This window comes from Cyprinus carpio, chromosome A10, assembly GCF_018340385.1.
Source record: "Cyprinus carpio isolate SPL01 chromosome A10, ASM1834038v1, whole genome shotgun sequence".
Lineage (NCBI taxonomy): Eukaryota > Metazoa > Chordata > Actinopteri > Cypriniformes > Cyprinidae > Cyprinus > Cyprinus carpio.
Genome location: NC_056581.1, coordinates 1,945,135 through 1,957,579, shown reverse-complemented (window position 1 = coordinate 1,957,579; position 12,445 = coordinate 1,945,135). Strand labels below are relative to the sequence as shown.

The following is a 12,445-nucleotide window of genomic DNA, read 5'->3' as shown; positions in this document are numbered from 1 at the left end:
TGCTAGTTAATAGTGTTTTCACTATACTTTGGATATTAATATCCAGCGCAGATTTGATGTTTAAACGGCTCGTTCAGTGAATCGCTGGCCGTTTCAGTGATCAGCCGTGAAACAGTGATTCTGTTCCAAATTCCCTTTAAAATCTTAAATGATTCCCTTTGAGCTAAATTGACCTGTTTCCCTTACATTGTAATGTTTTATATTTATGCTATCTAATCTGTACCAAATTGCCTGTTTTACTCTGAATAAAATAGGTCTCTCTCTCTCTCTCTCTCTCTCTCGCTCTGGAGTTTAAGCTCCATATTCTGCTATATCACACTATTTTAGCCATAAAATTATATATTAAATATGATAATCCATAATAATAATAATAAACATAATAATAATAATAATTGTTTTATTTTGTCTATAAATTGTTCCTTTTGATTTTCTGACTGGTATTTCATATGTAAGGCTTTACAGGGTGTATTAAATGCCAGTCTCATATCATGCGATCTTCAAGCGTGATTTAAGACTTTTGTTTTTCTTACTTGCATTGTCATTGACATTTATTCTCCTCTAAAGTGACACCACTAACACTGAATGAACTATGGCACTTCACTAAAACACGTCACTACTAAACTTTCAGATGAAACTGTCCTTTTGACAGCAGTCACTTTTATAGTATGCGTTGTCTGTCAAAGCTAATTTCTATGTCAAGGTGAACACTTTGAACTTTTCCCTAAAAGGCTTGTGTAATCATACAGGGCACATCACACCACATTTCAGTTCATGTTGTTGGCTTGTTATGACAAGAGCATCATCCAGAAAACACACTTGGCCGTTATCCACCACTTTGATAGGGTGCACCTTAATATGCTCAAACCCTCACTGGTGTTTCAGCAGTGTTGCATCATCAAAAATCTTCACCACAAGAGAAAACAATAGCTTTTTTGCATGTAGTTCAAGAACTTTGTGGACTGGCATGTTAAATACAGCATCCACTGAGAGTTCGTCTGGTTTGTCTAGTTCAGGGATCTCAAAGTCTAATCTGAGGGCTACTAGTCCTGTGGTGCACTTTATCAATTATGTCAAATGGATTTTGCAGCCATATATTCCGACAATAAACAGTTACCTGTATTGATGCAAGACAGGTCTTTTCAGAGTTTCAGAACGACTCAAACCCAGATTGTGTGTGGATACAGGATAGTGCAGACCAGGTTTTAATAAACATTTTTAAATACATTTCTCAAAATATCTTTTTTTATGTTCCACATTATCTCTTAAATATTTAATCTAACAGAGGTAATCTATTTAACTTTTCATTACAAATTTCACTTTCAAGGGTGGCTTTGTTAGCCTGTGATGTAAACTATACACATTTCAATACAGGTGATGTTTCCTGCTTGGCATTTCTGCCTGCCGCATCTCCTCCAGTGCACCTTTGGGTCAGCTGCAGGGTCATCAGCTGGTGCTACCATTCATGGATGTTTCGCCCCCTATCTAGTATGTCTCCCGGTGGGGGGGCAGTGGCCCCTGCAGCTGCCCTTACTGGGGTACCGGGCCCCAATTCCTGTCCCTCCTCCATAGCCACATCCAGTAGCTTGCCTTCTCTGCCTCCTCCGCCAGCTCCTTGATGACTCTCCCCAGGCTTACCCCAATTGTCCCGGCAACACGGAGAAGCTGGGTTGCGGACTTTCCCACGAAACCCCTGCATCCAACTATGGGATGGATGGTTGCGGTCCATCCCCCTTCTCTGCACTCCACTGCCAGATCAGAGTACTTGAGCCACAAACTCATACGCCGCTGGTATTCCCTCTTCTCATGGCACAGTCAGCTCAATGATGAGAGCCTTCTTGTGCGCTGTGGCCCACACCACATCATCTGGCCTTAATGTTGTCCGGGTGATCTCTGTTGGGAGGATAAGCTGGGTGCCCAGGTCAACACGCATCTCCCATCCCTTTCCAGGAGTGAGCAGACATGTTGTCCTTCCCACCACTGTCTTCTGCCTGCCTTCTCCTGGTTTAAGGAACAGGATGTTTGGCTGAAGGGAATCTGAGGAGCTATTTGCCCGGACTCTACATCTTTCCAACTGCTTTGCCAACTTCCTCAGCACCTGATTATGCCACCATCTAAAAACGTCCCTGCATCAATGCAATGTTACACCCCGACAGGATATGTTGAAGGCCTGCATTGGCTTCATTACACAGGGGGCACTTGTCCTCACTTCCGAACCACTGGGTGAGATTTCAGGGACAAGGGAGGGTATCATACACTGCCCTCATGAGGAAGCTGAGCCGCGACTGCGGAGTTCGCCAGATATCTGCCCAGGTTATGACCCTGCTGGTGATGTCCTCCCAGCAGGTCCATGCTCCTTGTTTGCCCTGGGAAACAGCCTTGATGAGGTAATGGTCCTGTTCCGCTCGTGAGATCTCTTCCACCACCATGGTCTTTTTCTGCTTCCTTGTGGCTTTGGACCAGAACCGGACTGGCTCTCCCCAGTCCAACCCTTGCTCTGCTGTGTTGGACTCTTCCTATGACTTCCTTGTGTTGTAGCCTGATAACAGCTTGATCGAATCCTCCATCTGTGCCCCGTGTGGATGGTCGCCCCTGTGAAGTCAGATCTTCTCCTGCTTGTATCTGAGGTTGAACTTCAACAGAAGCTGAAGAGCATTCTTGCCGAAGAGTCCTGTGTCAGAGAAGCAGCGCGGGAGGCACAACCACTTCCTGATGTAGGTATTGGAGATGGAATAAATGTATAAGAAATATATACTTTTGAGCGTTCTATTCATCAGAAATCATTCTCTATCTATCCATCCATCCACATATATAAGCACAGTTTCTGAAGGATCATGTGACATGAAAGACTAAAGTAATGATGCTGAAAATTCAGCTTTGTATAACACGTAAAAATACATTTTAAAACATTGAAATAGAAAAGTTGTTTTGTTGATATTTTACAATATTACTCTTCATATTGTATTTCATAATATATATATATATATATATATATATATATATATATATATATATATATATATATATATATATATATATACAGGTTCTTCTCAGAAAATTAGCATATTGTGATAAAAGTTCATTATTTTCCATAATGTAATGATAAAAATTAAACTTTCATATATTTTAGATTCATTGCACACCAACTGAAATATTTCAGGTCTTTTATTGTTTTAATACTGATGATTTTGGCATACAGCTCATGAAAACCCAAAATTCCTATCTCAAAAAATTAGCATATTTCATCCGACCAATGAAAGAAAAGTGGTTTTTAATACAAAAAAAAGTCAACTTTCAAATAATTATGTTCAGTTATGCACTCAATACTTGGTTGGGAATCCTTTTGCAGAAATGACTGCTTCAATGCGGTGTGGCATGGAGGCAATCAGCCTGTGGCACTGCTGAGGTGTTATGGAGGCCCAGGATGCTTTGATAGCGGCCTTAAGCTCATCCAGAGTGTTGGGTCTTGCGTCTCTCAACTTTCTCTTCACAATATCCCACAGATTCTCTATGGGGTTCAGGTCAGGAGAGTTGGCAGGCCAATTGAGCACAGTAATACCATGGTCAGTAAACCATTTACCAGTGAACTTTCTCTTCACAATATCCCACAGATTCTCTACGAAATCTTCATCTCCATAAAGCTTTTCAGCAGATGGAAGCATGAAGTGCTCCAAAATCTCCTGATAGCTAGCTGCATTGACCCTGCCCTTGATAAAACACAGTGGACCAAACACCAGCAGCTGACATGGCACCCCAGACCATCACTGACTTTGGGTACTTGACACTGGACTTCAGGCATTTTGGCATTTCCTTCTCCCCAGTCTTCCTCCAGACTCTGGCACCTTGATTTCCGAATGACATGCAAAATTTGCTTTCATCCGAAAAAAGTACTTTGGACCACTGAGCAACAGTCCAGTGCTGCTTCTCTGTAGCCCAGGTCAGGCGCTTCTGCCGCTGTTTCTGGTTCAAAAGCACACGCCTGTGCCCCCAAGGTCTGGAATCGGTCCTTCTCCACAATCTTCCTCAGGGTCCGGTCACCTATTCTCGTAGTGCAGCGTTTTTTGCCACACTTTTTCCTTCCCACAGACTTCCCACTGAGGTGCCTTGATACAGCACTCTGGGAACAGCCTATTCATTCAGAAATTTCTTTCTGTGTCTTACCCTCTCGCTTGAGGGTGTCAATGATGGCCTTCTGGACAGCAGTCAGGTCGGCAGTCTTACCCATGATTGCGGTTTTGAGTAATGAACCAGGCTGGAAGTTTTTAAAAGCCTCAGGAATCTTTTGCAGGTGTTTAGAGTTAATTAGTTGATTCAGATGATTAGGTTAATAGCTCGTTTAGAGAACCTTTTCATGATATGCTAATTTTTTGAGATAGGGAATTTTGGGTTTTCATGAGCTGTATGCCAAAATCATCAGTTTTAAAACAATAAAAGACCTGAAATATTTCAGTTGGTGTGCAATGAATCTAAAATATATGAAAGTTTATTTTTATCATTATATTATGGATAATAATGAACTTTTATCACAATATGCTAATTTTTTGAGAAGGACCTGTATATATATATATATATATATATATATATATATATATATATATATATATATATATATATATTTTTTTTTTTTTTTTTTTTTTTTTTTTTTTATTCTAAATGCAACCTTGGTGAGAAACTTCTTTTGGAAACATAAAAATAATCTTAATGAGACACAGAATTAAAGAACCCTGCTTTGTTTCATCGAAGGCCACACCAATATTAAGTATAACATGATTTGTAGGTCAAAAGATACATCTTGACACATGAGAGGCCGTAACAAACTGTCCAGGGCAGTTTGAGAACTCCAGTTTAGTAGCTGTGTTAGGTATGTGAAAGTCTGGCTAGTCTTTGAACAATGAAGTAAACAATGAAATTCATTACCCAGCCTTGAATCTGACAGTATTCTCTTCTGTCATATGACTAGAACAAAGCTTGCATCATATATTAAGATAGTGATGATTGATGAGTAATCTCAGCACTGGTGTGGGCAACACTGCATTCATTCTCAGGGGAAAAACAGCTTTATCTAAATAACAGGCCATTTTTAGTGACCTTGGATCACGATGAAAACTTTTAGATACACTATCTACAGAATGAGGCAGTTCATCTTACTTTGAGGCCTGTTTCCCAGACAAAGATTAAACGAAAACTCAGAGGAAAAATTTGTTTAATGGATAGTCACCGACGGCAGGGCATAATTTAGTCATGGATTAGGTTTCATCCATAAACAGGACTTTATCCAACTTCCTCTTTATGTGAGCCATATTATGACCGAAGGCTAGAACAGACTTGCGTGAATAAGGCTGGGCACACGTCCACTTCACCTTGATTCCCTGCACCATCTGGTGATGGCTCAATAACTTCTTGCTATGAATTGAGTGATCATTCCAAATTCCAATCTAGTTATACAGAGCTGGGTACTGAAGCCATTTTTACAGGAAGAATATTATCAAATACCATATGAATATCTTTCATGTGCATCAGAACCATCTAAAATGTGTTAGGATTGTCCAGTTTGAGTGTAATAATTTGCTTCATAAACCACATGTCCATCTGTGCCATCTGAAAGCTTTAAGGAGTTTGTTAGATAACAAGCTTTTTAATTTTCTGAAGACAATGGGTGGATCTTGACCATGCAAAACACAATACTAGAGACCGTTTTATAGTTATGCAGTTGCTAGGCTGTTCTGATTGGACTTCAGTTCATTGCTATGCAGTTGCTGGGGTGTTTTTGGTGGTCGCTTATTGGCCCAGTCATAAGACCACACAAGTCTCACAAAGTATCTATGATATTCTGACTCAGGTCCTCAATGTTTTGTGCATTTTATCATCCATTAGATAATAATTGCATACCAGTTTGCTAAGAAAAATAATGCTAAATCTTTTAACATTTAACTTGACAACTTTAGGTTTCATTCATAAAATAAAATAAACAAAAAACAAAATCTGTATTCCACCATTGCCGTTTGCTTAACTTTTTACAATATTTTATTTGCTTTCAAAGATGGAAGTCATGCCTTTTCTCTATTCAAAGAATCCTGAAAAAAAAAAATGAATTGGAAAATAAATAAATAAATAAATAAATAAATATGTTAACAAAGACTTATATATTGTGTTTTACAAGAACATACTTTTTCAGTCTTTCAACTTGACAATATCACATTTGATTCAGTGTGTAACTTGCTGTTATTTTTTGTAATAATTTGTGAATTTTAATCAGTTCCTGAGTTCCTGAATATATTTATATCTAAGTAAAAATATTAAACAGCACAGTTTTCAGTGTTGATAAGAACATGTTTGAGCAGCATATTAGAATGATTTCTGAAGGATCAAGTGACACTGAAGAATGCTGCTGAAAATTCTTGCAATCACTGAAATAAATTTCCAAATATACTGAAATAGATAAAAAAACAGTTTTAAAAACTGGCTTGGGTTGCTATTAACACTTCATAGTGTAATTTAAAATATTTGTTTTAAAATCAGGTGCACTTACTGTTTCCTTACTTACTGTATATTAAAAAAATACAATTCAGCATCCTGTAACTCTTAACAGCAGCAGCAGTAGACATGGGGAACATATACATATATGTTTTAACACTGTAAAAAGAGTGATTAAATCATAGGTGTAACAAAATATTCACATTTGAAGGCATCTTTATCTTTCTGCACTATTATAAAAGGCAAGTCATTGGAGAAATCTCACATGCAAACTCACCAAAAAGCTTTTCTTGGCATCCTAGCAGTCTGTATGTGACAGACGCTGCTCTTGTTCATTCCAAGGAGAGCTCAGAAACAACAACGATAAATAACAACAAAACCGCACTCATACAATGTCAGACAGAGACAATGATGTTTTACCCAGTGGAAATCACTCAAAATTATGTTTATGCACCGTGTCCTTGGATGATGAGAGAGAAAGATTAATGTATGCAAATGTCATCAGCAAATTTATTGACTTTCTGGCTTCCAGGTAAGTGTGTTTACAACGTGACAGGTTTGACTCCAAATGTTAACCTTTCTATCCAGATAAGGACAGTTCATACAAAGGAGAGCAAAATGTCAGGTTTTAGATATGTGACTTATTCAATTGGCATTCTATAAACATTGTGTTAAAGTTTATTTGAATAATTCTAAAAAATAGATTGTTTTTTTGGCTGAAGAAGCAAAAATAACTATGTAATAACTATTTTATTAACAACTTTTCAAGATGTACATTCAGATTTGCATACAGTTAAGTCAGCCATTGTGAGTTCTTCAGTTAAGATAGATATATTTTCAGAGACAATATGCAGTCTCTTCATAGCCTTGAGTGTATTTCTGCATATATACACTGTAAAAAATGACCATAGAATTAACACCAAAAAGTTGTAAAATCACAACATAAAAAAACTGTAAATGAAAATACAATGCAAAGTTGTTTATTTGAAAATATTTTTCTGTTGACAGTTAGATCAAATAAAGCTGTAGATTTTACAGGAAGAATATGTTAACAAAACCAGATTTGTATGTAGAAATTATGTATTTTTATTGTTTTGAGAAAATAAAACTGTAAATTTAAAAACAATGTGGTGCTTTTTTAAATTGCAAGACCATAATGTTTAAATAACAGCCTATTCTCATACCATTTTTTTACTATAGGTTAAAATTGCCTATAGGTGATTGAAGATGCTATAGACAGTCTAATGTCATAAGTGGCTATTTGCCATATTGTCAGGGAAACTTTATTAACACCGGTATTATGAGATTGCGAATGGAAAACGCAGCTCTGGAACCAGTTAAATGGATCTGGAAGAGGACTTACCGCCCATTGGAATTTCTCATGGATATCTCATACAACACAACGAACATCTTATTGGTAACGGTACTGACGTTCTTCAAAATATCTTCCATTGTGTTCAGAAGAAATTCGTACAGCTTTGAAACAACTTGAGGGTGAGTATGATGACAGAATTTTCATTTTGAAGTGAACTATACCTTTAAGTTTTCATTGGTTGTGTAAGAAAAAAAATGACACATGTAAAAATGAGGGTATTTGGTAATGTTACATTATTTTAAAATAATTGTATGCATCTTTGCCCATCCCAGCAATGTGTACAGTCGTGGCCAAAAGTTTTGAGAATTACATAAATATTAGTTTTTTCAAAAAGTTTGCTGCTAAACTGCTTTTAGATCTTTGTTTCAGTTGTTTCTGTGATGTACTGAAATATAATTACAAGCACTTCATATGTTTCAAAGACTTTTATCGACAATTACATGACATTTATGCAAAGAGTCAGTATTAGCAGTGTTGGCCCTTCTTTTTTAGAACCTCTGCAATTCGACTGGGCATGCTCTCAATCAACTTCTGGGCCAAATCCTGACTGATAGCAACCCATTCTTTCATAATAACTTCTTGGAGTTTGTCAGAATTAGTGGGTTTTTGTTTGTCCACCCGCCTCTTGAGGATTGACCACAAGTTCTCAATGGGATTAAGATCTGGGGAGTTTCCAGGCCATGGACCCAAAATTTCAACATTCTGGTCCCCAAGCCACTTAGATATCACTTTTGCCTTATGGCACGGTGCTCCAACCATATTGTTGGGTTGTTGGAAGAAGTTGCTGTTGGAGGGTGTTTTGGTACCATTCTTTATTCATGGCTGTGTTTTTGGGCAGAATTGTGAGTGAGCCCCACTCCCTTGGATGAGAAGCAACCCCACACATGAATGGTGTCAGGATGCTTTACTGTTGGCATGACACAGGACTGATGGTAGCGCTCACCTTTTCTTCTCCGGACAAGCCTTTTTTCCAGATGCCCCAAACAATCGGAAAGGGGCTTCATCGGAGAACATGACTTTGCCCCAGTCCTCAGCAGTCCATTCACTATACTTTCTGCAGAAGATCAATCTGTCCCTGATGTTTTTTTTGGAGAGAAGTGGCTTCTTTGCTCCCCTTCTTGAGACCAGGCCATCTTCCAAAAGTCTTCGCCTCACTGTGCGTGCAGATGCGCTCACACCTACCTGCTGCCATTCCTGAGCAAGCTCTGCACTGGTGGCACTCCGATCCCGCAGCTGAATCCTCTTTAGGAGACGATCCTGGCGCTTGCTGGACTTTCTTGGACGCCCTGAAGCCTTCTTTACAAGAATTGAACCTCTTTCCTTGAAGTTCTTGATGAACCTATAAAATTGTTGATTTAGGTGCAATCTTAGTAGCCACAATATCCTTGCCTGTGAAGCCATTTTTATGCAATGCAATGATGGCTGCACACGTTTTCTTTGCAGGTCACCATGGTTAACAATGGAAGTACAATGATTTCAAGCATCACCCTCCTTTTAACATGTCAAGTCTGCCATTCTAACCCAATCAGCCTGATAATAATGATCTCCAGCCTTGTGCTCGTCAACATTCTCACCTGAGTTAACAAGATGATTACTGAAATGATCTCAGCAGGTCCTTTAATGACAGCAATGAAATGCAGTGGAAAGGTTTTTTTGGGATTAAGTTAATTTTCATGGCAAAGAAGGACTATGCAATGCATCTGATCACTCTTCATAACATTCTGGAGTATATGCAAATTGCTATTATAAAAACTTAAGCAGCAACTTTTCCAATTTCCAATATTTATGTAATTCTCAAAACTTTTGGCCACGAATGTACTTAAAGGGTCTTTGTTGATGCAATCAGTACAGAAACAAATGTATATGCAGTCACTTAATGTATTTATTAAGCAGTTATATAAAAACTTGATTTACAAACATTTTAAATAGATGTACAGAATATCAACGCAAATTGTTAATTGAAAACAAAATAAACTATAATTTGATTCATCATGCAATGTGGCCTAGCTTTATCATCTGCTCTAACATGAACCAAATTCAACATAATTCATCAACTAAGTTATACTAAGTTAATGTTACGTAGTCATCAAGGAATATACAATACACCTTTTGCTTTGTACAACTTTTAACAAACGTTTTTCCTCCTGATTGCGGTAAAAACCACGCGATCCGGCGTCAGCTCCTCGAAACTGCTTCCCTTGTTGTTTTTCCATGAAGTAACGTTAACGTTAAAGCTGAAAAAAAAAAAAAAACCTTTTTCCGTTGTTCAGTTTCCTCCATATACGATCGTGTGACCTGCTGTGGCAGTTCTCTAACGTTAGATCGAGGAGCACTGACCAACCATATCGACGTTTATTAAAATCTCGACAGAAAATCCAAACACAGCCTCCTACACTAAAATTCAAATACAACGGTATTATTTAGGGTGTAAATATGTAGATCCTGTAAATATGTCGGTGGACCCATGATACGGCGTGACGTCACCTTATCAACGCAGCTCCGCCCATTCAACTTCTGTTAGTTTAGTGCAGAGCAGATGTGCTTGCTTGGCTTCATCATCAACACCCACACTGTGTCGAGCGCGGTTTCTGTCTGATGCTGATGAACACTGTCGTCAAAGAGAAAAGGGTATTTAGTCAAAAGAAACGTTGTGTCTTTTTGTAATTTCACGTTAAATGTATAGTTGAAGAGAGAGTGTTTATAAACCCTGTTTCTGCATTTCATGTCGATTTTTTCATTATCTGTCTCTCCCGCCATTTTAGGTTAAAAAGTTTTAGCAGCTAAATAAATACCTATCACTGAAGCATAGATAGACCTAAGACCTAACCTTACTCAACTGTCAGGTTAAGTCGTCAAAGAGAAAAGGTAATTTAATCAAAAGAAACGTCGTGTTTTTGTAGGTTCACGTTAAATGTATAGTTGAAGAGCGAGTGTTTAGAAACACTATTTTTCTGCATTTCATGTCGATTTTTTTATTATCTGTCTCTTCCACCATTTTAGGTATTAGCAGCTAAATAAATATCACTGAAGCATTAACGTTATAACGTTAGATAGACTTACTCAACTGTCTGCATAAGTCGTCAAAGAGAAAAGGTAATTTGTCAGAAGAACCATCGTGTCTTTTTGTAGTTTCACATTAAATGTATAGTTAAAGAGCGAGTGCTTAGAAACCCTATTTTTCTGAAATTCATGTCGATTTCTTCATTATCTGTCTCTCCCGCCATTTTAGGTTAAAAAGTTTTAGCAGCTAAATTAATATCACTGAAGCATTATAGGCTTACTCAACTGTCAGGTTAAGTCGAAAAGATGCGTTTTAGTTAAAAGAAACAACAACTATGTATTGGTATGTAATTTATGGTAGTGTATGGTGCTGGAAAAAGCTTTAAAATAGACCTGGAAAGTGCAATAAATAGTAGCTTATTGCTTACTGAAATTGGGTAATTTAAAGTGTAACTCCAGAGACCTGTTGTGTGAGCCACCACTACACAAAGGAGAGAGAAAATTTGGTACAATATAATGCAAATAGCAGCCCACCTTTATGGAAGTTTTTGGTTTTAGTAAGGTACTCTTTTTGATTAGGTAAGAATTAGCCTCTGGGCTACTATTCATTGTTTGTTGTACCAAATTATGTTGTTTGTTAACCTATCATGGCTCGTGGTAACTCCGAACAACAGGGCTATGGGCTGAATAATGCCAGTTACACTTTAAAGGACAACTGTAACCTGTATTTTAACTTGTTTGTCTTTTACTTTGGACTGATTTGACTTATGGAGATGGTTGTGTTTCATGTATAAATAAAGTAGTGTTTATCTGTGTTTCTTCCCTCTTCTGCTTCCCTAGATGTTTCTTTTCGATTAATCCGGAGAGGGGGACAAAAGTGGAACGAACAAAAGCAACACGGTTGCATGTTAATCCAAAAGTCTTTACCTTGATTCAGGACCTCTCCGACCATGAATGGCGAGCCGTTTAAAAAGGTATGTGTGCTAGTGTTTAGTTGTCCTTGATTGTTGACTGACTTGACTAATGAAACTAATTCATATGATTTTGTGTTTCTTTCTCTCTTCTCTGTTCCTAGGTGTTTTTTCAATTGTGTGACTGCGAACCCCCATATCTACTTTGTTTGTGGGCCAATATTAACGGTCACATTTTTCACACACCCTCTCTCTCTCCTCTTCCTTATTCACTAAATTTTTCAACAATAAATTGGAATTCTTGTGAATTGTACATTGACTAATGAGTTGTTTGTTACAGCCTATCATTGCATGTAGAAGTAATTTGAAACGGCTGCTATTTCTTCCTGCAGATATGTAGGGAGAAATGGGAATAGGAGTAAAGGATATGTTTTCTTCTTTTTAGTGTGGAATGAAAATACAGTCAGAATCAAGCTTTTGCTATGAAAAACTTTATTTTTCAAATTTTTTTAAATAAGCCCTGATGTAATGTTAAATAAACAGCCGGATGTAAATTTAACTGAGCAAACTCGTCAGTTTAGCATAGCAGTGACATAGATATCACGGAATCCCAATGTTGAATTCACATGTTTAAAATGTTAAATTTACTCAACAAACTTGTTCACTTCAGTGTAACAATGATGTTAAT

General features: G+C 37.6%; 1 long non-coding RNA gene across 1 annotated transcript; it reads left to right on the top strand.

Moving 5' to 3' along the window:
• The first annotated feature begins 9,677 nt into the window (after nt 1-9,677).
• On the top strand, nt 9,678-12,058 carry LOC122146512. The gene is made up of 3 exons (XR_006161033.1): nt 9,678-10,474; nt 11,687-11,820; nt 11,922-12,058. It is a non-coding gene; the product is annotated as an uncharacterized LOC122146512 (long non-coding RNA).
• Nucleotides 12,059-12,445: the final 387 nt, after the last annotated feature.